Raw genomic sequence first — 17,086 nt, 5'->3', positions numbered from 1 at the left:
AATTCGTATATGTATTTGTTTTTCATTTTTAGAATTTATGCACAAATTCAATTCTAAAGTCGGACAATCCATATATAATATATATATATATATAGTATATAATTTTTTAAAAATCTTTAATTTGCCTATTGACACATTTATTTATTTTTTGTTGGTTTTGGCGACCTTTTCGTGTCTATAATATTGGTTGGCTGCTTCCAAGGAAGCAAAAGATTAAATATAATTGTTTTCACTGTTTTTTTTAACAAACCCGACATTTTTTTAATCTGTTTAAGCACATTTCTTTAATTGCGCAATAAAGAGCGCAGCTCAAGAAAATATTGGAAAATATGGCTTAATTTGATAAATGTTTGCGGGCTCTAATTATAACTTTGGCGCCTAATGTCTGGCTCTACTTTATAATCAAAGTTGTTGTACTTGTTAGTTCCATGTTGGAGGCCCTTTAACTGGGAAACGGGCGCTGCGTAAGCACCTGGCATTTAACGAGCAGAGACGCCGCCTAATCCAAACAAAGACGCTGAAGCCCGCTAATGGCTATATGGGAGCATTTACCGTTACGTTGCGTCTAGCGTTAGTTGGCAGTTGGCAGCAGGTAAAACTGTCAAGGAAACGCCTCGAGTTAAGCACCTTAACGAGTAGTTGGGCCCCGAACCTCATCATCAAGTGGCTGCCAACTGCTGACCAACTGCTGCCGTTTGCCACTCAACAAGTTCCCTGGAGGGGGGCGTGGCCCACTTCAACTACCCCCTCGACGAGCAGGGGGTCAGCCCTTTTTCGGATCCGGCTAATGACCAGTTGTCGCTGCAGTAAAGCAATTAAACTGACTGCCAACATTTCAGTTCCAGCGGCTTTGAACATTTTCTTTCTTTTCGCTCTTTCACATAATTCCAAGCGTCTTGTCAACGCTTGACAGCAGGTGTTAGCAGTCCAGGGGTGGGCGGGGGTGGTTGGGTGGCTTTAAGTATATAGTTCAGATGTCACTAGCCGATTTGCAGTTATGAGTGAAGCCCCCGCCCCCGTTTCGCGCAGTGTATGGAAAACAGCAACCAAATGTTGTTTGAAGTTGACAGAACTTGAACTTAATTTGCGCAGGTTGCTAATGAATAGCGAGGGGGGAAGGGTGTAGGTGTGTGTTGACTGCAGAAATATGGCAATGCATACAGAGAAAGTGGACGCAGAGAGCAGGAAGCGGAAGTGGCAAGGACACAGCTATATAGAGTAAAAAATCACGCACAAGCAAAAAAAAAAAGGAACAACTTCCACGGGGACAGCAACTGTTGCAGTTGCAGTTGCAGTTGCCGCTTGTAATTTAGTGCTTATTTACGTTGAAGTAAAAAATGAATTAAGCCAGCGGAAATGGAGAGGGAATTAAGGGAACCGGGAACCGGGGCAAGGTAAGGTGCATAGATAAATAATGCAAAAAAGAGAATAAAGAGCTGTAAATAAGCAGCTGTTATAAATGAAATGCTTTGACATATTGTAAATGCACGCGAATAAATAGAAAACTTGTTCGCCCTTTGCCGTGACAGCTGCAAAGACCCTTAATTGGAGCTGGCAGCAGTAGAAGAAGAAGCAGAAGAAGTAGCACCAACTCCATAAGCTCAAAGCATAAATTGCTAATCAGAACAAGATCTTTATTTTTAATTTCCAACTATTCTTTAAAAGTATTTCTGGTTTCAGATTTGATTCGCCAGTTGATAAACTTATTCATAACTCTTTCCCTGATCAAATATCCTGACTAAACTAATGGGGAAAATAATAAAATTATTAAATGAATATAAAAATTATAAAATATAAAATATAAAACAACATTAATCATTGAATGTATAACAAAAATTCTTTAATTAAAAGTAAGTAAACCTCAGTTTTATATTCCAAATATCGTTAAAATAATAGTAATAATATATAATGAAATGATAATAATAATAATATAATAATGAAAATTTTAAATAATATATATAGATAAATATATAGCCATATAAATATATAAATAGATAAACATTTAAATACATAAATATAAATATACAAAGAATTTCAAGACTACACAATATTTAAACTTAAAAAATTAGGGTTTTCCAACACTAAACATTTTTGCTATAAAGCTTTAACTCGGGAACAGAAAGTTTTGATTATGTGAGAAGAATAGAAAGAGATAGAGAATGAAATAAAAATAATTTACTGAAACACATTTATTTCTTCGAATTTATTTGTATTTTTATTGGACCAATAAGAATTCGTATAATTCAAATGAAAATCACATAAGTTGCAAGCACACACGCCGAAGCACTTGCCACACACACACACACACACACACACACACACACGCAGAGGAAGAAAAGCCGCATGTCAACTGCCTGCAACATCGTGTTGCAGCATTTGTCTAAGCCGCTGCCGCGCTGAATGTAGCTTATGATGCCACACGTTGCACAATGAATAGCAACTTGCAGCTCAAGTGCAGTTGCAGTTGCAGCTGCAGCTGCGGCTTTTCTCAAGTGCTGGCATCTTTAAAAACACGCGAGGCAGAAGCCGCAGCACAGGCAGGTGTTGCCGCAACAGGCAACAACAATTGTTGCAGCCACGCCCACACACATACAGACGCCCACAAATGGAATTGTAATTTCCGAGTGGCAGCAACAATGGACGCTTGTGCCACAAGATGCGGCAAGTAGTTTCGAGCGTTTGTCTGTGCTGCTGCATTTGTGGCATGCCACTCACATCAACCTAATGGCTGGCTAAGCGTGCCCTAAACTGAGCTCAGCTACAGCTGCCCCCCAAAAAGTAAACCAGCTAATTTGGTTGCACAGCCTCCCCCGCCCCTCCTCCGCCCTACACAACTCCCCCTCCCCTTGCCCCCTGCCCCCCTGAGCGCTGCTCAAGTGCAGGCAACGCCGTGCGTTGGCTTACAATGAATTTATTATTTGCTGATGTTTGCTATTTGGGGCACGTGCCGCAAATTTTAAAATACTCATAGTTGAGCGCCGGACGTGGCACACTTGAGGCAAAAATATGCCACACACACACACACATACACACACACACTCACTGGCACACAGATGTGTGTGGCATCTTGCGCCTTGGCCTCAACTTAGTTTTTGATACCATTTTTGTGCTTCGCTGCGTTTGTTGACAAACATTTTCGTTCTCTTATTTCTTGAGTGGGGCAAACAACAAATGAGGCAATCGAGCAACGGGCCAATGGGCCAATGGGCCAACGGTCAGCGGCAACAACAACAACAACAACAACACGAAATCAGCGCAAATTTAGTGGCAAAGTAAATAAATTTTCTTTTAGTTTGCTTTCGCTGGCTGCCACAGCCTGCCGCATGCCCCAAGCCGCTTGCCGCTTGCCGCCTGCTGCCATTAGGGGCCACGAAATGTCTTAAGCCGCTGGCGGCTTTTATTGCCCCAACGAAATGGCCAAAAAGCAGCCAATGAAAAAAAAAAAATAAATGCAAGAAAAGGGCGCCGAATATTAAATACCCTGCCGCATATGCATTATGCATATTTCTTTAAGTGGCCACACAATGGAAATAATAAATAAAATTTAAAATGGACACAGGAGTTCGATTCCCTAACTTTGTGGCAAGTAGGTCCACTGCGCTTTAATCATATCGAATATTTATTTATTTATTTATTTAATTATTTATTTATTAATGGTCGACAAAATGAGTGTCTTTCTAGTTATTCAATGCATATTGTATAGAGATCGAATTCCCATTCAGTCGGAAGATATCAAATAATTTTTTTAATTTATTTTATAATTCAATATGTGTTTTTATAAAAAATAAAACATGTTTAGGCGACAAAAGGTAGATGAAGTCAAATAAAAATGCACAAACAGAGAAGAATATGGGGCTGAAGAAGGAGAAGAAGTTCTATAGGAACTATAATACCCTTTCAATATTACCTCTGCAGCTATATAATATAGTACACCAAGCTGGCCGACTACTAAGTATGTATCTAAGCCAAATTTCATCAATATATCTTTGAAACTAAGACAATGCTGAGCAAGTACTGTGTCACATGCGTCATCAAAAAACGAAAGCACCCGCTTGGAAGTGTATGAAAGTATGTAGAGCAATTGAACAACGGCTGCCGCTTCTGCTGCTGCGAGAAAAAGCGACTGAAATTAAGAAAAATGAACGCAAAGGGTTCGCTTAGTGTTTGTTAAATGGCACATGAAACGTTTGATCGAGGTCCTTTTCTCTTCGTAAGCGTATGCGTGTGTCTCTGTGTGTGTGTGTGTCTGTGTGTGTCTCTCTCTGTGTGTGTGCCCTAATGTTGGCCATTAGCATTGGGCTCAGCAAATGTTGCTGAAAGTTTTCAAAATCGCTTTCAAAATGCCAAAACAATTTTTTTGGTTAAGTTCAAGTTAAGTTAAACAGTCGCTAATTAAACTAATTAATTGATGGGCGACACGACGCAATGGGCGTGGCGCGGCCAATTGAAAACGGAAAACTGCAAGACAGCCCCAAAAATGGGTCAAGCCAAAGAAAAGGAAAAGTTAGACGACCTAAAACCAAAATACGCCAAGAAAAAAAAAGGGCGCGTACACTGCGCGAAATTATCCAGTGCTTAAATCAAATGCCAAATGTTCCCCAACTTAGTCTAGGATAATATTGAAATATTGAAACAAATTAATTGAGAACATAAAATATTGTCCAAAATTCATACAAGCTCGACATTTGCTTAGTCAAAAAACATTTTCAGCCCGAAATATCCCAAAAACAGGATTAAGAAAAAGGAAACTTAGAAATTTTTGCTTCTTTCCTTTGAGAACCTTCCACACTTACTTCAAGCATGCAAAAATATTGTTTTAAGCATTTTGTGCTTAAGCAAAGTCGATTGCTTCTTAAACTTATTCATTTTTTAAATCAAGTCTCTTTCGTACTTTATTAAAGCAAATGTAGCAAGAAAATGCGGTTGAAACTTTGAGCAAGCGAACTATAAATTCTTGTTTTCTTCTTCTTATATTTATTGGCTGTTTAAGTGTGGGCGGCTGGGAGGCGTGGCAGAAAACGCTTTGGGCCTGGCTACGCGTTTTGCATAAGCGCAAAATTATTGAGCACTTCAAACCAAGATTTATTTTTTGGCATATGCAACGCCAAATTTGCATGCCAGCCGCGGCGCCTCAAACTGTGGCATGCCCCCAAGTGGCAAGTGAGGGGGTGTGGGAGGGGGGGGTGGCTGTGAGTTATGCTTATTATGTTATGGGTCAGTTGGAGAGGCACCTTTTGCATGCAGTTGTTGCACTTGTTTGCCGCACGGGCTGCTGCTGCTGCTGCTTGCAGCCGGTGGCTGCCACACGAACGGAACACAAAATAAAACGACAACAAATTCGCATTTTTTTCTTTTTCATTTAACACTCGCACACTGAGACACTTGAGCTTTGGTTTTACTTATATACTCAATATATATATTTTTGTTGTATTTAATTTTTTGCATTAAGCCTGGCTGTGGCAGGCCGTGTGTGTGTGTGGCATGAAATGTCGGCTGAAACGTTCAGCGTCCTGGACGCGCGCACACGCGACGCGAACGCACGAGGTCCGTCAGCGGCTGCGGACACATCCTTACGAGCGCACAACAAACACGAGACTGAAGTCCGTTCGTTTTTTGCGCTAATAAATTCTCAACTCATCAGCGAGCAGCAGGCGGCGGGCAGCGAGCAGCGACGCCAGCTTCGTTTAAACACAGCCGAAGCGGTCGCCGTTATCCACCACGACGCAGCCGAAGCGGCGTTCGGGTTGCCGTGATTTCTGCGCGGCTTTCGTTTCGCTGCCAGCTCGTCGCCGGGCAGCGAGCGCGAAAACACTCCGAAACTCACCACGCTCACCGACCACAAATTGTGCTGATAAGCCAATAACTGATAAGAGTTCTGCGTGCTCTTTGCTCGCGACCTACGCAAACATTGTCCAATTGGCGGTCCAACTGGAATTGGCACGGCAGTTAATTTCTAGAGAAATCAACCTGTTTTTGAATACTTTCATATTGGCATCGGTAAGTCAAATATACATAATTCTTGAAATTTTTCAAATCTTATTTTGATGCACGGTGAAATCTCTTTTAAGACAAACCAACACTAGATGGACGGACATTCAAATATCCTTTTAAAAGAAATGGGAAAAAAACCAAAAAAAAAATTAAATAGAAAATAGAAAAAAATAAGATTATTTTAAATTCAAAAGTATCAGGCTTTTTCTTGTGACTTTTTTTCTTTGAAATATATGTATATAAACATTTCCAACATATACTTTGCTTTAATACATATTTAATTTATTAATGTATTAATTTTTTCATAATTAATTTTTCAAAATTATGTTTCATCATTGAAAACAAAACAGAATACGTTTAGGCTTAATAACAAGTTCTGCACACCTGTTGTCCTGGCGCAGAGTTATTAACAGTATTTAAATGCCTTAACAGCGCGACGTTAAAGCTAACATAACATAAACTACTGCGACGCAAACAAATTTTAATAACAATACAGAAATCAGTAACAGTGAACACATTCGAAAGTTAAAATAGGTAGACAGCAAGCCTAACAGACGACCACAAGCCGACGATTTCCAATAACCCAGGGCTGTTAACGTTTACATCGCCCAATGAAGGGCTGTGGGCAAGCCCCGTACCGTTAACGTCAACAGCGCTCTGTGAAGAGCTGTGGGTTGTCGGGCAAGCCCAGTACTGTTAAAGTTAGCATAGCTCTGTGAAGGGGTGTAGGTTGTCGGTTGAACCCAGTACCGTTAACGTTCACACTGCTCTGTGAAGGGCTGTGTGGTCATGCTAGCATAGCTGAACAGCACACAAGCCTAGGCTGTCCAACAACCAAGGTTGTTTACGTTAATATCGCCCAGTGAAGGGCTGTGGGCTGCCAAGCAAGCCCAGTACCGTTAACGTTAACACTGCTCTGCAAAGAGCTGTGGGTTGTCGGGCAAGCCCAGTACCGTTAACGTTAACACAGCTCTGTGAAGGACTGTATGTTCGTGCTATCATAGCTGCCCCTCAGTTTGATTACATCAACCCTTAAAAATACAATCTTAACTAACAGCACATCGAAAAGCTGCTGTTGTTAGCAGAACAGAAACTACCCCTACAGAACAACACTTTACTGCCGTGTCAGCGAACATAACATAACATTTTTGATGGAGAAATAATGTGACTAACAACACTGTCTGTTAACAGATAACAGCAATTCGAATTTCGAAGCTGATATACGAAAACTGCTAATGTTACTGTTAGCAGTCAAACTGCCCCTTCTAACAGGACTGCTTGGTGGAGAGTAACTAACAGCAACTCGAATTTCGAAGCTGCAAGCACGAGAAATGCTAATGTTATATTTAGAAGTCCAATTGCCCCTCGGTGCTATGTTAGGCAGCGCGTATATTCAATGTTATGTTAATAAACCTTTCGAATACAGTACGAAAACCAGTTAGCATTTCGAAATCTCGAATTTAGTTGGGGTAGCATGAGTGTATTATGTTCGAAGGACAGAAAATTTGTTTGCACTTAACATAAATGGTTCTAAGAGTTTCTTAACAGTAATCTGACTACTACTGACGCTTCGTTTGTTTGCGGTAGAAAACTCTATTGGACAAATCAAACTTGTTAATGCTGTAACCGCATTAAATGTTCTTTCTGTACATACAATTTATATAATTTTGTCAAAGTTGCATATACCTATCTCGATTATAATATGTTTAGATTTAAATTTGTGTTGTATTCGTTTGAGTTTATTTGTTTTCTCGTTTGGCATGTATTAAGAGAAATATGAAAATATAAATATTAATTTGATTAACGTTTAAGAATATAAGCATCTGTATTAGTTTACAGTTCTATCACAGCATGTTAGCCGCCAGCAACTGTTAACATGCGCTTCATATTCCTGTACTTTGCTGCTAAAACTCTTGCTCTAAGATGTATGAAGTAACATGAAGTAACAATCTATTGCTTCTAGCAGGCAGATGTTGGCGTGTTGTATGTTATCCTAACAGTTTACTGCCTTCAATTTGAACAGCATTTAACATGTTCATGTTAAGTAGTCTGTTGGGCTACCTATGCTAGTTTTTTTTTAGCATGAGCTGTTAGCAAGCAACAGTTAACATACTCAAGCACTTGCTTGCATCATGTTAACAGTTCTGAAGCAGTCGCTTGCTTAAGGCTGTATGTTATTGTCTGCACATATGTACACATGTGCATAGGTAACAGCAACTGTTGAGCAATACTTGAGTTTGCCAAAAATATGTTTAAATTGTGCCCCATCGCGCCCCACAGTGCCGCCTCTAGGCTAAACTGTCTCTCTAACACAATTTAATTGCAATGAGCTGCAACATAAATATCAAATACGTTTTACACCCACCCACTGTTAAGTGATGCAGAACCCGCCGCACCCCCCGCCGCTAAACCCACAGCCAGACGCGGCTTGCCAGTCATGTTAAGCACAGGCTGCTGTTGTTGCTGTTGTTGTTGTTAATTTAACCGCTGTCAACGCCCCTGTCGAGCAAGTCAGTCGACAAAGTCAACCCCTAAATGAAGACGGCGTCAATTATGGCAAAAATTTTAAATTGCAAAAAATTGCAACAAGGCACTACGTGGCCCGGCACGGGAGGAGGGTGGTGGTAGTTAGTCTGAGGGGGGGTGGGGGTAGGGTATCTGTATCAGGCGTAACCGAAACTAATTCGCAACAAGCGCAATAAAAATTATGAACAATAGCGGAAATTAGGCATGCCACAAGGCCAGACAGCAGCCCGACAGCCCGGCAGCTCCGCAGCCAGAGATAGGAATAGCTAAAGGACATGGAATGCAGCAGCTGAAATTAGGGGATGGCCGGATGGTACAGTGAGCACGCGGACGCGCGGATACAGAAAGTTGCTTGTGGCAGGATTCACTTGCGGTTGCAAGCAGCATTGACAGCGCAACGAAATGTTAACCAAGCCGTGACGAATGTGTGCAAAAGGGGGGGCTGGTCTGGGGGCGTGGCGGGCGTGGCTCTCATGTGCGCCAGTGCTGGGTACTGTGAATACTGTGATTGGCGACTCCGACACGCCCGACTGCAATTTGGGGGGGAGGGGGGGAGGCAACACTTTCGCTGCAACGGGAAATGCCAACTTGATGCCTGTCGGGGCCAAAGTTCAAGCACAAACTTTAATTAGCAACTTTTTCTGCTCCTCCTCCTGTTGTTGTTGTTGTCGTTGTTGCTGTTGTTGTTGTTGTTGTTGTTGTTGGGGAGCTCGCGTTGAGTGGCTGCTGCTGCAGCAGTTTCCGCTGATGCACCTTTTGGCTGGCGGGCACATGCACATGTTCGTGGTAAGCTGATAGCTCAATCCATGTGTCCATGTGTGCGTGTGTGCGAGTGTGCGTGTGCGAGTGTGTGTGTGTCTCAGTGTGTGTATTGAAAAACTTGCCTTGCTGCGCTGTCGAAGTAGCAAGAATAAAGGATGCTCCAGCTACTGCTGCTACACTCACAGAAAAATGTCAATCTAAATTTAGAACTCAGCACCCCGTATATACCCTGCATCTCCTGAAAAAGGGTATGCAGGTTTGGTGCAGTACAGTCCTTTTCCACACGAAAAGGAATATGTATTTGTGAACAGGATGATGAGCGAAGTCTATCTAGCCAAGTCCGACTCAATATCTGGGTCAATATCAGATATCACTAAATTGAGACACATGAAATTTGAAATATTTATTGTCCCATATCCTTTAGTTCATCCTTTCTTATCTTGATATATGCTAACTTTTGTTTATTCGTTATTTTTCTTATTTAAAAAAAGCTGGGATTATATGTGAGCTAGATAAGCTAAATTTGTGTATAGTTTCTCGTTTAGTAGGCACAGCTAAAGTAGATTTAATTTTTTGAACACATTTTTGTTAAGGTAGATTTACGTAAGAATCTCAAGCTAAGCTCAAGCTCGTTTCGACACTGACTAGTTGACCGTTTATTATTTAATTATTTATCTATTTGCTTATTTGAAGAAACTTAGAATTAAAACTAGATGATAAGTTAGTTAAGTTAAAGCTAGCCATCGCTGCCTGAGCCCTCAGCTGCTGTTGCTTTAAATTTATATTTTGAATCTTATTGAAGTATCTTTTTACTATCCATCTATTGCTATCTGTGCTATGATTAGCGAGTATACTTGTCGGTTTATCCCGTCTGACCACATTTGTGCCAAATTTAATTACATAGTTGGTATTTTCGCTGAGTGTATTTGGCGCTGCCGCCGCCGTGGGCGAATGACACTTGACGGTGATTTATGGCCGAGGCCACTGATAACCGGGCTAAATCTGGGTTGTTGCTAGGCCAGAGATGCAGCTCACACCCTCGACCAACCTCAGTACCGCCCTCCTCTCCCCCCCCCCCCTGCCTATTTGTTGAGTTTTCTTTTTGGCTTGTACGGCATTTTCATGCCGCAAATGTTGCAATTTTGTGCCAAAACGCTCGCATGTGCAATCATTTTTTATCGCAAATCTCTCAACCCCGCCCCACCCCAACCCTGCTCCTGGCTCTGGCCCTGGCCCTGGCCCAGTCCGCAGCCCTAAGCGGCTGTTACGAATCGCAGCCCCTGCCCAGCGGGGTGTTAAATTGCCGCCGCTCAGTCGCTCAGTCCGTCATTCGGCGCCATTAACCTTCTGTCAATTTCAATAAGGCAACTTAACAATGAGAGAGAGAAAAATTATAGATCGGCCAAATCTGTTGCAATTGAGGCACAACAAAGTGCATTAGAACTTGTGACAGCACATTGTCAAGATGTTGCCGATAAAAAAAAAAAATAAAAAAAAATACAGTCCTTATTGCATGCATTTCCATTGAACTGACCGAGCTGCTGTATTTCCTAATTCCCGCTGCAATTGTCATATGATATCATATCTTGATCCCATTTTTTTTCGATTTTCTTTAATATGTATATTTCTGTTATTTCTATTTATATAGTACAGCTTTATATAGTACAGCTCGCATTCTAAACGATCTGGCAACACCAACTAATTTCTTAAGCATTGTTAAGTTGGCTGCGCTTGTCTTGTTTGATACGTATTGTTAAGTTGGCTGCGCATAATTTTAATTTATTTATTTAAATCTTAACTGCACTTTGTTTCGATAATTATAAAAAAATATAGATATAAATGAAATAAATAATAAAAATAATAAAATAAATATAAATAAAATAAATAAAAAAATTGAATATTTAATATTAAATACAAGAATTATTTATTTTTTTATTTATTAATGGTTGTCAACCCAAGTTCCTAATTCAATGGACAATACGTATGGTATATAAGAATGGAATTTTATGATTTCCCAATCCTCTTATAATTCAACAATTGGTTGTTAAAAAAGCATAAAGAACTAGACTTTAGTTTAGCTTGCCTTTTGTCGCCTTTTCGTTGCTTATAATTCTCAAGTGGTTATGGGCTCGGTAGCAAGCTTTGCTGATTATAGAAGAGGTAGATTCTTACAATAGCTATATTGGTGTTAAATCCTTGATGTGGAAGACCAACATAGATCCCGAGCAGGTCAGCTTAAAATTAAGAAAACAACTAAAGCTTTTTTTTAGAAAGGTTTATCATAAACCTATCTTCTAAAGTAATATTCTTCAATAAAAATCGGAGTGAGTTTCATCAAATATATAGATTTGGGCGGGCAACCACAATTAAATACTGCAGTAGAAGCATCTGCTAGACGCTTAGAATAACTTCACATTTAAAATGCACTTAGCTGAGCCAATGTCTAAGTCTCTACGTACTTGACTTAAAAGGTCATCTTAAAGTTGCGCGAATAGTTAGTTTAGCTGCAATAAATTTGTGTTAAAAGCTTTATTTGAATGTGAATGCACTGCCAAAAGAATGACCGCAATATAAACTTTGATGCGTTCGTTTTTATGGCTTGGCTTTTATTTTTTATGTGTTTGCCTTTTTATTTCACCTATGCGCACAGTTCGTTGATTGTGCACGGATCGGTAACGTGAACGGGAACGGGAACGGAGACGGGGACGCGAACAAGCAGGCGAGTAGGCGAGCGCGGATGCGCACGATTCGTGCAGCAGAGCAGCGCTTGTTGCCATTTCCGTTTCCGTTTCGCCGCTGTCGGCTTCATGTCTACATGTTCCGTTGTTGTCGTATGTTTGCCAGGGACACTGTCCTGTTGCACATAAATCGTTTAAAATAAAGTGATAATTGCATTTGTGTTTCATCTGTCAAAGGGATGTCACTACGGTGAATGTATCTGTGTGTGTAGGTGTGTGTGTTTGTGTGTGTGCACGGCAGCCAAACGTAACGGGACAAACGGGCAACATTTTATGAGTGTCGCCGCCGTATGAATAATTGCGATAGCAGCCAATTTGAATGCCATTGCGAACAATCCCTCCCCCCCTCCGAGCAACCCTTACCCAAAATTTGAGGGTTGTCGCTGTTGTTTATCTGTGCATGTGTGTGTGCGTGTGTGTGTTAATTTCGTGTCACTGTGAAGTGGATTAAAGTATTTGCGTCGACTTACACCCTAAAACGAGCGCAACCCCGTCGACGCGACGGGCTGCGGCCCGGAGTCAATAGTCCTGGCCGCCGCCGCCTGCAGATGAATCATTCATTGCATACTGAGTGCCACATACGCACTTCCTACTCTTTTTTTTTTGCCTCCTCATACCTTTGCCCTGCACTGATTAATATGCGACGCCCCGTTGTCCTGTCGCCCGTGTCCTGCGACTGGCGTGTGAAACGGCCAAGTGTTGTCAATGTTGCCAACTTTAAAGCCCTCGCCTGTCCCGCTCGTCAAACCACTTGCAATTGAAACGTTAAGCAAATAGCTTTAATATTTATATTGTATGCGACGAAGCGAGCGGATTGGAGAGGGGGGGGGGGGGGGGAGGGGTCGACGTCAAGTGCCGCATCCAGTTAAGGGTTTCAATTTGAATGCAAACAATAAATGTGCCGCAGCTGAGACGCCGCATGTGGCAAATTAGGTCGCACTCTATGCAAGATCAAAATGCAAAGCGACCAAAATTAAAAATGCGAGTGTGCTCGACTCACACATACCCTACAGCCACATTGCTCTGTTCGAATTAGCTCGGATTGGGTATTTGTTTATTTTCAGGAAAAGTTCAAAATTCATTCAAAATCTATTTCAGCGTGTGTGCTCGACTAACAGATACCCTACAAGCAGATGTAAGGCACTTTGATACCGAAAAGTTGTTAATTATAAAATTTCCGAAATATTATTGAAACATATTTATATGTGATTAAAGAATAAGAGACTACTTCAAAAATGGATATCCTATATTTATAAGCAGAGATTTATTATAATTTTTGAATTAAAAAGAAATTAGGTTGATCTTAATGAGAGTGTGTGACTAACAGATACCCTGCAGGCAGGTCATAAATAAAATTTCGAAATACATTTAATAAGTGATTAGAAAGTTGTCTCAAACAAAATGCAAAATACTTGCAGACTTGTATAAAAATATTCAAGTTTATATGTTTTTGCTACATAAAAGATAAATCTTAATGTGAGTGCTCGACTAACAGATACCCTAGCCGCAGGTCTTATCTACGCTGGCATTCAAGAATTTTTGCTTGAATAACATTTTTATTTATTAACCAATTTAAAAAAAGCTTTTGAAGTTCATTAATTATTTGCTTAAATAAATCAAAAATGAAGACATTTTCAAATGGGGTTGAATTCAATTATTTTCAGTGCTTCATTGTGGAAATTAAAAAAAAGAAAACTCAAATAAATTTAATCTGGGAATGTCTGTCAAAAAGACAGACCAGGTCAGATTGGAAAATAGCTCCTACTGATGAAATCATTTATAGAAACTAAAACGTCTTTCAAATACTTTCAAACAGCTCTATTTATTAATTTAAAATGTCTATTCGTGAATGATTCGCAGTTAATTTGTGCAGAGCAACAACAAAGCAATTGTAGCTCCAATTTCAAGCACATTTTAGTCTCTCATCACGGTATCTACTTTCTGGGACAAGAGTTCGTGGCCTAGCCACGCCCCTGCCCCCTAATTTGACCTGCAGTGCAGTGGGCCTCTAATGGGGTTAAACTTGGCCCGAACCTTGCGTGTTTGCCAGGAAGCGGGGGGGCTTAGCTCTGGGGTTACCCCTTGAATAAAAACGTGTCGATTTGATGAATGGCGTTGATTAAGTAAACAATGCGAGCTATTTGCAGCCTAATTGTGGGACATGCATCAACATGCTGTGCCAGTTAAATGGCTTATTAATATTTAACGACCATTTAGAGAAAAAAACACCTCAAATAAATTGAGCACAAACGCACCAAGTCGCATTCGGCCCGGTTGGAGAGTGCGGCCAGAATCACATGTTGTTTAATTGCCGCCCATTTGCCTAATTTCAAGAGGAAGTCAATTTGACGGACCGCACCATAATGTGTGCCCTCCCTCCCGGCGCCAGATGAGGGGGCACCGGGGGCACCGGGGGCACCAGGGGCACGTTGCATGTCCAGTTGAAGGCAACAAAAACCAAAACGAGAGTCCTCGTTGAGCAAAACATGGCAAATAACTGCAGTTGCGCGGGCTTTTAAGTGCTCGTCAAGGGAAATGAGTTTCACTTTTGCATGCCACACGCGCGCATTTTTCCTCATTTTTTGTTGTTGCTATTTTTTGCATTTCCCTGTCAAATAGTACGAACCAAATATGCGCTTTGCATTGAAAAAAAAAAACAAAAACAAGCCCTAACGATATCAAAGTTGGAAAAAAGTTGTGCTTATTATGAGAAAAAAATTACTGTATATGAGAAAAAATGCTGACAACTTTTATGTGAATAGTTCATAATTATTACTAGTGAATATATTAATACTCGTATATTTATTTTCAATTTAATTAACGAAATTAATTTCAATTTATATTTAAGCTCAGCTGTCTGATTAATGTGTTTGAACTCAAATCAAATAATAAAAATGTTGGCAAGTTATTAAAAGAAAATTAAGTTAGCTTCCGAAAGCCAAAGATTAACTAATCTGACTAAGTTATAGCAAATATATGATACTAAGCTATATTTAGACAAGTTAAGCTTTTTTCATACAATAAAATATTTCAATATATATATATATATAAATAGATTTAAATGGCGGGAGCTGGATAGCTGGATATCTAGAAAAATTATTATTATTTTTTATGTAAGAAAATAGTTTTATAAATAAAAAAATTTCTATTAATATAAAAGTGCAATCTATAAAGAAAATATTCGCAGTAATAAATATTAACAATTTATTATTTATTTATTATATATTATTTAATTTAATTTAATTTTGATAGATATATTCATGAATATCATATAATATGGAATATAGTTATAATATATAAAATACTTAGGTAATAGACTAGTTCATTTATATACGCTGCCTTTAGAAACGTTTACGGATGGCGGACAAAGAGGAAACGTAAAATCAAATATATCGTCAAACTATATAAATTAGCATACAGAGAGATCTATCTATCAGAGAGATCTATCAGCAGATCTATCTTATCATATGCCAACTAAACTCAGTACATTTCTATTTGAATAATTTGATAAATTGCGATTTGCAACACTGCGCTAGTTCGGCAACTGCCCAACACTAGAGTCGAGTGGAAAGCGCTTGACAAACGCTTGGACAAAATGTGCTCATTATGCACATTATTTGGATTCGTAATTTCACAGTGCGCATTATAACTCAGCGCCACTTAACTGTTGGCAAACAGTTTCAACAGTTGCGAGGAGCACTCTCCAACAGCGAGAGGTACGTAGCCCTTCCCTTCCCCCCTTCCTCTATCATACCGTCGCATAATTTGCACTTTTGGTTGGCAACTCATAAAAATTAAATAAAATATGCATTACGTATAAAAAGAAAAAAATGAGTAGAGAAAAGTTGAACTAAAAGTGCGACAGTTTTTGTTGCTGTTGTTGTCTGACAAGCTCATTGCAATGCAGCCTCCCACACGGACACACACACTCACGCACACACTTACACACGCACACACATGCACAGATAACTGTAGTTACAATAAATACATATGCAGGGAGAGCGGCAGCATCCGTTGTTGGCATTATAGAAATCCCGTTAAACCCACTTAATTCAATAAAACACCTTTCGCACACTTGGCGCTAAAGCCGACAACAAACTATAACGTTTAGCATTAGCGAATGTGTGTGTGCGTATCTCTCTGTGTGTGTGTGTGCGTGTGTGTGTGCGTGTGTGTGTGCGTGTGTAGCACTGCTTTAGAGTGTGCGCCAAAAGCTACTTCATGGCTGCAATTTACGTTTAAAGTTGCTTTAAAGTTGCTAACGACAAAAGTTATAATTGCATAACGTGCTCACAAGGTGGCCTAAAGGGGGGCTGGGGGTGGATGCAACTACAACTCAAGTGTGTGTGTAAGTGTGTGTGTGTGTGTGTGTGCGGCGCATAGTTGCAACATTCGCATGCGAGGCAGCATATGGCAACCGGAAATGAAACGTAAATCAAATAAGTAAGAAGCGTAAATGCGCGCAACGCACACACACTCGACACACACACTAGAGACTCACACACACACACACACACACACAAATATTGCCGCCCCAGACAAGTGTATTGTCATTAGCGACAAGGACGAGACATGGCAGCGACAACGACGAATCTGTCGCCCTTCTCCTTCTACCTCTCTCTCACTCTCTCTCTGTCTCTCTCTCGCTGGCGAAATTGAAAAGTTTTTTTTGTAAGTACACCCTGTACGCATTGAAAATGCATTAAAATGGGCATATTGCAGAGTTGCCAAGGCATGGAAGGGGCAGCAGTAGACACCGCCAAGTCCTTAAATTTTATATATATATGTATCTTCCTGATCAGGTCGATATGTCTGTCCATTCAATAGATCAACCTTGGAAGCTTTAAAAGCTGCAAACGTGAAATTTTCAGAAAATAATAAATATATATTCTTATACTTATATATACCTATATAATTGTATACTTGTATATTACACCTATATATTTCTTTTGACTGGACGCACATTTCTGCGAAATCGATAAATATCGATTTTACGTCACGGTATTTTGAACATATGTTGGATTTTATAAGAGCTATAGCCACGAAATTTTCCTTCTCTTTGACTGCTT

The sequence above is a fragment of the Drosophila montana genome, unplaced genomic scaffold, assembly GCF_035044405.1.
Source record: "Drosophila montana isolate Dmon_TW-CO22-7 unplaced genomic scaffold, ASM3504440v1 contig_3733_1, whole genome shotgun sequence".
Taxonomy (NCBI): domain Eukaryota; kingdom Metazoa; phylum Arthropoda; class Insecta; order Diptera; family Drosophilidae; genus Drosophila; species Drosophila montana.
The sequence above is the reverse complement of the archived record's forward strand: the minus strand, read 5'-3'. Positions refer to the sequence as shown.